The sequence below is a fragment of the Aulostomus chinensis genome, chromosome 6 (assembly GCF_037954235.1).
Source record: "Aulostomus chinensis isolate RoL2024-O1b breed Wild chromosome 6, RoL_Achi_v1.0, whole genome shotgun sequence".
Lineage (NCBI taxonomy): Eukaryota > Metazoa > Chordata > Actinopteri > Syngnathiformes > Aulostomidae > Aulostomus > Aulostomus chinensis.
This window is the reverse complement of record NC_141325.1, coordinates 25,066,721-25,077,984: the sequence shown is the minus strand read 5'-3', so window position 1 is coordinate 25,077,984 and position 11,264 is coordinate 25,066,721. Positions and strand designations below refer to the sequence as shown.

Genomic DNA, 11,264 nt, shown 5'->3' with positions numbered 1-11,264 from the left:
TAAACGTTCAAATTCATTACCATCCCAAAAAGGAAATATTACTCTCCCAATTTGGATTGCTGCAGGCAATTATTGGACTTCTGTTCTGCTGTAAGGAATAAAGAATAATGGTGTTTGGTCCTGAGACACATTGAAGGGGGGGTACCTTAGAAGAGGCGCTATGGTATCTGACATACAGAGGGTAGCAGATCTGTTAATTACTGTAAAGCTGTCACAGAAGTCAAGTCAAGTCAATTTTATTTGTATAACGCAAAAGTTACCTCATGATACTTTACAAGTAGAGCAGGTCTAGCACCACACTCCTTCAATGAATTTACACCCAACAGCTCTCCATGAGCAAGCACATCCTGCAACAGCGGCCACGAAAACCTTTCTGTTCGACAAGATTGAAATCTGGGGAATTCCGAGGGCAAGTCAACACCTTGAACACATTGTTGTGCTCCAAACACATTTCCTGAACCACTTTTTCAGTGTGGCACAGTGAGTTATGATGCTGAAAGAGGCCCACCTCTATTAAGGAATACAATTTCCATTAAGGTGTATATTTAGGGGCTGGTTACACAACAATGTTTTTTTGCATAAAATACAAAATTTCTCTTGCCGTTTGGCCTTTCACCCTTATGTTAATGCTGTTTCAGGGGCCTGAAAAACAGGTTCTTGTAGTTGGTGATGGACATCCCAGACTGTCCCGAAACAAACAAACAAACAAACAATTACACAAGACAGCCCACGTTGGAACATGTACGACTCAGCCTTTTTTAATGACCAGTAAGAGCTAAAAAGTAAAGAAAGCAAGCTTATCCTCCAACGAGCCCGGGGCTCATCGCTTTAAGCAAACCTGTCTCTTAAAGGTCACCCCCCCCCCTTCTCTCTCTCTCTCTCACTGGCACTTTAACCCTCAGGAGGATGTAAATAAGACTCCCTAGTTAAGGAAATGAAATCAAACAAATACAGACTTGCTACTTTAAAATGAGCTGTGAATGTGGAGAGAGTCAATGAAGAGCACGAACGAACAAACACCCACAAATGTTTCGCTTGTATCAGAAGGAGACACCTTCACCTGATATGAACTGCTAATTGGAAACCAGCGGCTCTGCTAATGTTTCTGCAGATAAGCGGCAGCGTGTAATTTGTTTGCCTGTTTGTTAAACATTCTTCCTGTTCTCATGCTAAAGGTTTCAGTTACTGTTTGATATGGGCCTGAACCCGAAACAGTGCTGAATCTCAGGGTAAAAAGTGAAAGATTCCCCTTGCGAATAAAGATATTTGTGTCAGTTTATTAATGTTCATAACAACACTGTATGTGTTGATGTTTACTGCACCTGAGAATTGAAATGATTACAGAATAAAGCTAGCACCTCATGGCAAAATCGACCTCAAAGCGAGCGAAAAACGCTTTGCCAAATGAAGGGAGCTTTTTTAAAATCTTGTTTTTTTTCCATCAGTCATTTTTTATGTGCTTCTTGGAACTGTACATCTGTATCTGCATCTCCGTGTGTTGATGGGAAGCGACTCCTCACCAACATCTGTCAAAGAAAGGCCAGCAGTCATGAAGGAAGTTCATCCACTGGACAGATGAAAAATAGAATATCCTGTCACGTTGTCAGAGAATAATAGTGCAACAGCAGAGTATTGTGACTGCTTTAGTAGCTTTAATTACGATGATGCAGTTTTGCAGCCAAATGGGACGAAAGGAGTAAGAGCATCTCTGTGTTCGCTGTCCTAATGTCTTATACAGGAAAAACTGATGGAGAAAAGTTATTTAAAATCCCACAAATTAAACAGCCAGGAGGGATAGGATGAATTATTAAAGACAAATGTCCTGACATTACAGAAGGTCCATGGTCTGATTTTGGTTCTAAAATGTATGAATTGCTGGAACAAATATAATCCTTGTGAAAGAGCCTGACAGTGATTGTTTCATATACAAAGTAAAAGAAGACTGGATACTGAATATATTTGGTGAAGTTTTAAATGGTTTGCAGTGAACAAACACTTGCTAATGTTTCTGGCTAACAAATGACAAGATGAACCAGGGGACTGTGGCAATTCTGTAGGTGTAAAAACAACTGCTGCTTCTAAATTCAACCAATTAGAGAACATTACTGTCGCACCATCTGCTTTATGCAGCTCCACATTAGCAGTTGGCCTCTTGAAATGTGAACATACGGCTGATGAAAGACATTATTTACCACATGCTGCGTTGTGACAGGACTACGTTAGCAAAACGCTTGCTGCTAATCATCATCTGAATTCCTAGAATGTAAATACAATCAGTGGAGAAGCCTGAAACACAGGTTGTAGAGCAAGACTTTGAACCAAGATTTATAAGAGATGACACTCAAGCTGCCAAAATGTGTCACGATTCGACTCTCGGTTCCCACGATCCTTCAGTCAAGATGCATGATGAACGACAATTGTTTTAACCAATGACATCTGCTGTAATAGTGATCAAAGACACACAGCCATCCCAGCCATTTTGGCCAGTGCAACCAACTTAGGATGCATCGCTGAATTTGACTAAGATGATGTCTTTCAACAAATATGCAAAGACCTGCCCTAATACTCATATTTAGAGTAGGCAAGCAATGGTATTCTACTATTAGACAAAGGTGAATTTTAAGTGTTTGTGCTAGAGAGAGAGTGAAGGAACCTGGTTCTGAGGGACTTTTTTTTGGGTTAGGATTGCGCTTCTGCTCTGTTTGTTGCTCCATCTCCCTCTTAGCATGAGAGACACAGATCAGTTTCCTGTTCATTATCTTTCCTTCATCTAACCCACAGCCTGCAAGACAAAAAAAGCCATCTGTCAACTCCAGCGGGAACAAATGATGAGCCTCTCCTGTGGCCACTAACTACTTGTGTAGCGTTCACAGGGTCAGAGCTTACCTTCTGCACAGCCTCGCTCCCCTGAAAGCTGACAAAGCCAAAACCTTGAGACTACCAATTGTTAGCGCTCATAACACTTTAGGCAGCAGAGAGATTATATCCTGAAGACGCTGTGTTTTGCTAACAGGTGCTGGTTAAGTGAGTAATGGGTGCTTTCAGGATGAGTATGAAATAAAGGAGGCCTTACTGACCATAAGGGTTACAGAGTTTCCGTAGCTTCTCATCATCCATGTCCCCACCGCAACACAAGCATTGACATTTTTATGTCCGTAGTAGATAAGCTGTCTCTGCAGCACCACAATATTTTATTCAAAACTGAATTTTGACACACAGTAAGCCTTCAACAAATATTGTTGCCTCCTGAGATTGGGATTCACAACTAATTTAGCATTTTTTTTCGTTTTAAAACTAAAATACAGCTCATAAGGAAATAGAGACAAAATTCTTTCTTTCTCTCTGCATGGAAACCATGATCCTACTGCAGAGATCTGCGGTGAGATGATGGGCTGGTTTGGTTTCTGCAAGTATTCAGACTTCTTGTCGTCCAGGTAAGGTTAAGCAGAATTTCTCCTTCATCATTGAGAAGGACGTTTCCTAAATCCTGCTGTCTGTGCAACATGTACCTGATAGAAGATTGATAGGAAGGTGCTGTTAGAGAGGAAATATATTTTTCAGTTAATTTTCTTTCCTTCCAATTTGTCAGCCACAGCAGATGACATTTCAGGTGACATTGCATCAAACAAAGACTGGATCAAATTAAATTCTTGAGCTAGAGAGGCAGCCCGTGTATGTGTGTGTGTGTGTGTGTGTGTGTGTGTGTGTGTGTGTGTGTGGTTGCGTGTGCATGTTGCATGTGTGCGTGCGAACCCTAGCATTGATTCAGCAGACTGAGAAAAATCTTTTCGTAGACACATATCTACATCGCATTTGACATTAGCGATAGAGTGTAATTTAGCAAAACAAATCTGCTGCCTCAGGCTTTTCAACAAAACTTTTAATGGCCAAAATCTATTTGCACAGACAATCAATATCATTCATGAAAGCTGAATTAATTCAAGCTCCAACCTGTTCAGAAGGCACAAGTTGTGAGGAGGATTGTGATTCTAGTCGCGTAACCGACATCTAGATGTTGGGTTTTTTTTGTTGTTTTTGTTTGCTAAAATAAAACTGTTTCGAGGCAGTGAGGTTGTTTCCTAAATTATGAAGTTAAATATGACATTAAATTGTAATGAAAGTATTGAAGTGATTCAGCAGATGTCATCAAGAATATTTGTTTTCATACAGATAAAAACAAACCCAGTTAGAGCAACTTTCTTCTCTTTCAAAACACTTGTTTGACTTTAACAAATGAGCCCGTGACCTTGACGCAGCTTTGCATGGTGGTGGAATGTTACGCAGTACGATCATGTGATGGCGCCATGAAAGAACTCGCAATACAACATCAAATTTCAATTAAAAGTCCCAACTCCTCAGGTGTTACTACACATTTGACAAAGGCCTGTCTCAAGAGGAAGCCCCCTTAAGATTGTTAGTTTTAATTCCTAGCATTCTAGGAAGTTAGCATTGTTTGAATGTTTTTTCCCTGAAGTATTTAATTTTTCAGGGATTTAATAATTAACAAGGCACTAAACAGAAGTAAAAACAAGCAATAAGCATTCGGAAATCTCTTATTTTAGGAAGCTGGACTTATCAGGCTTAGCTTGTGGTCAGACGTCCATGAAAGGCCCTCATATCAAAGGAATGATGAATCTCTCTCTTTTTAAAATTATTTTCCGAGTGCTACTTTTCATTCAGAATGCTTTTGAACGACTGAAATGATGGAGGATTTGGTTCCACTTGAGCAGGAAACTGTTTATTTCACATATTTCTCCGAGATAGGGTTGGTTCAGTTTACCTGTCAACTGCAAGTTCGTCAATTCACTATCATCTTCTGAGGACAAGATCTGCGATGTTGCTCATTAAATATGCCGCTATATTCACCAGCTAGTTGCTAACGTTGTGCGCCTTCTGGGGCTGGGCATGCAGTGTTGCAAAGCTCACTTTGTGAGATACATTATTAATTTACACTTCATACACATGACAAGCTGTGGTGAGCTCTGGATGTGTAAATGCTGCAAAGATCAATTTAAATATGATCTACCGGTAAATGAAGGGACCATCTTGATTGTCTGTGAGCTCATTTTACAGTTTATTAAAAAAGTTCAGATGAAGTTGAGCTTGCTCACAGAGAGTAGCTGTAACCGGAGCAGTCACAGTTGGCCGCTAGCGAAGACTGCCTGTTTATTAAACTGACATTCGATCCGGGCTGGGTTGATGGTGCTGCTGCATCTCTGAAGAGGATTGACAGCAGGACAGAACCCCTTTCTGCGCTGTCCCATCTCACTTCAGCTGATGAACACAACCTGATAGGGTTCAGAAAAGGCTTGGGGGGGTGGGGTGGGGAGGGGGGGCTGATATCGGCTACCCATTCGTTCAGCCTGGCAGCGAGCCAGCCAAGATCCTGTTGACAAGAGGCTTTCATATCTCTCCTACTGAGCTTATCGCAGCACCACACATGATATTTACACACTCAGATGCAGGTGTGTGTGTTTTCATTAATCGTGGTATCTGGTAGAGAGCTGCAGAAAAAAAACATTTCTAATTTGGGACGTATTAGGGGGAATTTGCTGAAGGTCACGGATGGCTTGTGTTACGGCTGAAATTTCATCAGATATGAATATCACTCTTTAGAGCAGATTGTATACAGTTTTGTGAGGTGAGTGAGGTGATTTTTCTATTCCAAATATTTTTTTGCCAGGGTCCTGTTTTCTCAGCGCCACCTCCAGCTGAACCTCCAGATGCACTTATTACGGAGGGAATGCATCGATTTTCCACCTTCTAGCCTTTGGCACTCTGTAAAAAGGTCTGCCTAGATTCTTCCGCAATCTGTTTGTATAGTTGATTGCACAGGAACACTTCACCATTTGACTAGCGCTCCCTGCATTGATATATCCAAATGAATGCAGTCTGCCACTCAAACCTTCAATGTACCGTAGCCTCCCATGCACAGCCTCATGCTGTCAAGAACACATCAATTATAGTTCTAGGTGTCAAAATGCTCAATTTCCAGTCAAGATTTTTTTTCTTTCACATCATCACTTTTTCATTGTTATTCAATTCAGCCACAACAAAGATGCTGAAGTGTGCAACTGTAACAGCACAGTCAGGGTGAGTCAATATCAAGCAGAGTGTTATAAGAATTTGAGAAATAATAGTACATAATTTATTTTTTTATTAAAAATTGCTGGGAGGCTAAACATACAAATTTGAGGACCTTTTCGCAACTGGGTTCTTGTTCCGACTAGATTTCGTCGTTAAATCCATAAAAGAGTGGTGCAAATGCAAGAATCACAGAGGAGAACCGCCTCATTATGAGGATGGAGGAAGGTAAACGTGTGATCCAGGTCTTTCTGTTTGAAACAGACAGTTTCTACAGTGTTTGTGCCGACAGTGGGTCTCCCAGTGCATTTACAGTTCATTTTTTAGGGTTACAAGTGGGTGTCAAAACTTCCATTTTAGTTAGAAAAGCTGTCGGAGTGGAAATTTTGAAAGAATTTTTTTGGTAGAAACTTAACACACAAGACAACTGCACCCGAAATGAGAAGAGTTGTGGGTCTTTGGGTGGGGCTCGCCAGCAACACAGCCTTCTTAATTCATTCTAAGGAAAAAAGAATTCTGACTCAACCAACGCAATCTCCTTCTGTCTCTGCTCTCCTCTTCAGATGACTAGAGAAAGAAACACACACTAAAATTGTGAAAGGTCTACGGGAGAAAGTTGAAGAAAGCCTTATTAATAGATGTTATCAGAAGTTGCCAAAGATTTGGTTCTCAAAAGAAATTACCAACGAGGTGATTAACAAACTCAGAAAGGAATGGCAACATAAAACAAGTAAAAAGTTTAACTGCATCATCAGAATGATCCTGCTGCTTTTATGGTCTTTTGATGGAAGAATGTTATCTCAGTGTGGCAGAAAACAGTGAGAATACTCCTGGGTTTTCTCTCTGAAGCATCAAATCAAAATCCTGACGACAAGTTCGGAAACTACCGCGGACCAAAGCAAAAGCTGGTACCATGTTGTTGAAATCCAGTTTCAAACACGGCTGCTGCCCAGCACCACAATTCATTTGACATGCGCCACACATGCATCGAGTAGAGATGCATCGAAAGGATCTGCAGACTTGGCATATGAAAAATAATCAATGGATTAGTCTGATTACAAAGCTTTATTAACTGGAAATCTGTGACAGAGAGCCCCTGGGGTACCTCTACCAGATGACCGGGACTCCAGACTCTACTGTAGGGAGGAGAGGGCCGGTGCTGACAGTAGAGAACAAACAAGGAAAGAATCAAGATCGATGTTCAGTAACATGTTTTACACATCAATTATCACAATCTAATTATACATTCTTTGTGTTTTTCAGGTTGCAAGTCACGAGAGAGGGGTCCCGGAACATAACCATATCGATCAGTCTCCAATGCCACTCTGTGCTCTCAGTTTGTCGGTGGTTATGCAGAGACATGCAGCAACACAGGTCCGTGTACGGTTGTAATTCCCAAAACACACAAGACCCAGATTCATAATGAGTTGACACAACATCAATATGACATGTTTACGTGAAGTGGGCTTGAAGGCCAACACATGATAGGTGGCTGGTACCTGGTGAACGACAGTAAGGAATGCTTTCAGCTGCCGGTTTCCAGCTGCTGATTTTTACATCATGGCTCCAGCTTCACTTCATGGCCACAGTCCCATTTTCCTCCACATCCTGTCAACAAACGCAAACAAAGCCGTTTTGTGTTCTCTTGTTGCTCTGCCTATCAGCTTGCTATTGCTACCGCTAAAAAAAAATGGATGAGGAGAGAGTAGTTGTTGACACTGAGAACTGCCTGAGCTTTTTGACTCAAAATTTTGTTATTATATCAATACGTTCTCTCTCTCTCTCTCTCTCTCTCTCTCTCTCTCTCTCTCTCTCTCTCTCTCTCTTTCTCTCTCTCTCTCTCTCACTTCAATGCTGCGGTGCAACAGTGTCACCTGAGCGTCTTCTGACAAGCCACTGCTGCTGAGGCGCTGCTTTTGGATTTAGAGGTAACAATATCATGCATCACATTGAAAAAAAGATAGATATAGATATTTGCAAATGCAAATAGGTAATTTTTCACTTCTAGCACATAAAAAGAGAAAAATATTGATGTTTTTATTTTGAAGTTACAGAAGTATGAATGAGGTGTAAACAGCATTAATAGTCATGAAGCCCTCAGCTCACTGTTGTCCTTCCATCATGTTATCTTCCAGTGGCCTCTCTCAGCTCGAGACCAACTCATCCATCCCTGGTTGTACCCTCATGCGAAAGAGGAAACAAAAACTTTTTGATGACAAATTTTGGATTCTACAGAGATTAATGTGTCAGTTCTTATGTCCACCCCTCTGCCCTCTATCCTCGAATTCAAACGTCTCGCTAATTGTTTTCTCAACGCTGTTAGCTCTTCACTCCTTTGTCTCTCCCTCATCACTCCCTGCTGTACTGCTTCCTCATCCTAATTGATGGTCTGTCACCGCGCAGCTGCATTTCAAATAAAAAGCACATGACAGTGCAGTTGAGCAATTGTTGCCCAAAACATGATAGTAGCAAGATGCTCTGAGTACATGTTCTTATTACTTTCAACATCACTATGATTGCTTCCTTGATCAAGTCTACAAAAATATGCAGTTACAGAAGCCCAGGAAAACATCAGTGACTGGATCCAAACGTCCAAAATCAGAGCCAATTCTACCTAGTTTTGCGTTTCTGATTCCAGTAAATCTTACCGATACAGTATTTCCTGTCGCTGTGCTATGCTCACTTTATTTACAGACTTTGCTCACGTAACAGTCCAAGTATAGATGATGAGGACGAGATCTGTGTGTGTGAGAGAGCACTAAAAATTAAATGGAAAAAGGTAACTGGTACTTGACAGTGGGCACAGCGTTAGACGACGTGACTGAAAACTACCGACACCCTGTTCTTGAGTTCTTCAGCATGATCTTGGAGTCTTCTGCTCTGCTAGTTTTCAGCTTCTTCTAAATGTTCTGAGGCTTTTGGCAGTTTTCTCACCAGTGGGCCCACTTTCATCCATTAACTCTGTTATGGCATGATTAGGCTTAAGATGAGTTCGAACTTGCTGCTGCCAGCTGTTGTGAGGGCTGCTAGATTAGCATGATTTCATAGCTATGAATTCTAAACTGAAAATTCTGGCAATTTGCAATTGAATCACCACACAGGGAAATACTGAATTAGTATAAATAGTTACACCTAATTTAATGCCAAAGCAGTGTACTTTGTTGAATTATTTGACTTTTAATTCAAAATAGGAGAATTAGACAAGATTACAGGTTCTTTGAATGCCAAGCTCTTTTTTTTTTAATGTGTGATGAACAAACTAATATGGCAATAAAATGGAAAGTGAACCAACTGTCATGGAGGTGGTGTAGAACAGGATCCAAATGCAGAGGCAAAGAGAAAGGCAGGACTTGTCGTGGTGTAGGTTTAATGAAACACAAATGTACATAAAATCAAAATGAGCAACAAAATACAAAAACTCACAGATGCAAACAATGAGAAATGGCAAGGACACACGGAGACGAAACAGACTAAATGACGATGACTGAAGCAGAAAGTCAACCTAAAATACACACTCAACAAAAAACAGGTGAGAGAATACAGGGCATCGTTTCAAATTGATTTCAAAATAAAGCAGGAACTGACCAGGGTAAACAAAAACACAAGTAGCAAACAAACTAGAAACACACAAGTTAAAAACAAGAAACACATGAGAACTATAAAAGAAAAAAATATTCAGAAATACAAACTAGGGAGTCCAACACTTTCATAACCAAAATGAAGAGCTGTGACAACAGCATAATAGAGGAGAGGTAAGTCCTTAAGTTGGTGCTGTGCTGATATACCGAGGTGGCTGTAAATGTGGAGCACAAGCAAATGGCAAAATTTAAAAACCTGGGGAGAAGATTAATCATCTGTTGACATTTAGCTTCCAGCTATCAATCTCTTCTGGAAGAGTTGTACGTAGAGGAGGATGTGACATCATAAGTCAAATACAGCATGTCAAAACTTGATGAACGGTGTACACAAGCGTCTTTCATCATAATATCTCGTGTGCGTGACTGTGTCTGAAGACACACTTTCCAAGGACTCACACATTCATCGGCTTCTGTCTTTCACACTGGTTTGCCATAGTTTAAGACAAATTGATGAACATCTGTTTGAATGAGAGTCGCGTGTGGTGATCCACTCTCCAAAAATTTAATGGAGTTTTGTTTTTTCTCGTCATCAAGATTCAATACTGAAATGCTCATAAAGCAAGACAGGAGTTTGTTATGAAACCATGACATTGTGCAGAATGAGACATATTAACCATGCTTTACAACAGAGTCCTGCTGGCATGTTCATCATAAAGTTTGGGTACTTCATAGATGTAATCAGTCACACAGCAGGTGGAAACTAATGGTAAAGTAGACTTTAGAAAATGAGTGAATATCCTCGCTAAATTGAGTATAAAGAAATATTTCTTACAAAAGTCAGATCAAAATAGTTACCAGCTAAAAGAGTAATTAGTCAACATGATATTCTCACCCCGGTACTCGGAAATCATTACTGGACTTTTATGCCACTGATATAAGGACAGAAGGGTTGTCCCATTCTCATTTGGGAGATATCTTCCCAACGCCTTGAGGACATTTCTTTAAATTTGGCTCAAATGTCCAGTGGAACTCAAGAGTGAACTGTAACAGTTGATGGAAATAGGAAATAAAGAGATCTTTTATTTCAAGCTTCTCTGCAGAAAAGGGCTCAAGTGTTTCACTACGTATAATGTAAAGAATGAGCAAAGAACAACACAGACAGCGATATTCATCCACTGTGAATAACAGGAACCCTCCCATTATAGTGGGAGAGGATGTGTGTGTGTGTGTGGGGGGGGGGGGGAGCAGCATATTCTTTACTGAGGTAAATAGTTTCACTCTCCCACAAGAGTCAAGGCCATGTCTCAGGCTGTATCGGTGTGTCAGGCTGTGGTGAGCATCTGTATATGACGAAGAGAAGATCGCACATTATGGAGTCATTTTCATTTTAAAGCTTTTGCAAGAAACATCCGCAGGCATTGGTAAACACAAATTCACAGACATTTCAATGTCTCACATCATTAAGTTGTCTTTCAAAACTGCTTTCCAGTCCTTGTGTCAGCTTTGCGAAGTCTGTCCAGACCCTGTCTTTGACCTGATATTTACATTTTCTCCTCTGTGCCTTCTCATGAGTCGTGGCTCTCAGCTGCAGTTCCTGTAAAT

At 40.7% G+C, this 11,264-nt stretch overlaps 1 long non-coding RNA gene across 1 annotated transcript; it reads left to right on the top strand.

Annotated features, from left to right (window-relative positions):
• The first annotated feature begins 3,007 nt into the window (after positions 1–3,007).
• On the top strand, positions 3,008–7,973 carry LOC147260529 (uncharacterized). The gene is made up of 3 exons (XR_015116315.1): positions 3,008–3,024; positions 7,348–7,458; positions 7,953–7,973. It is a non-coding gene; the product is annotated as an uncharacterized LOC147260529 (long non-coding RNA).
• The last annotated feature ends 3,291 nt before the right edge of the window (positions 7,974–11,264 follow it).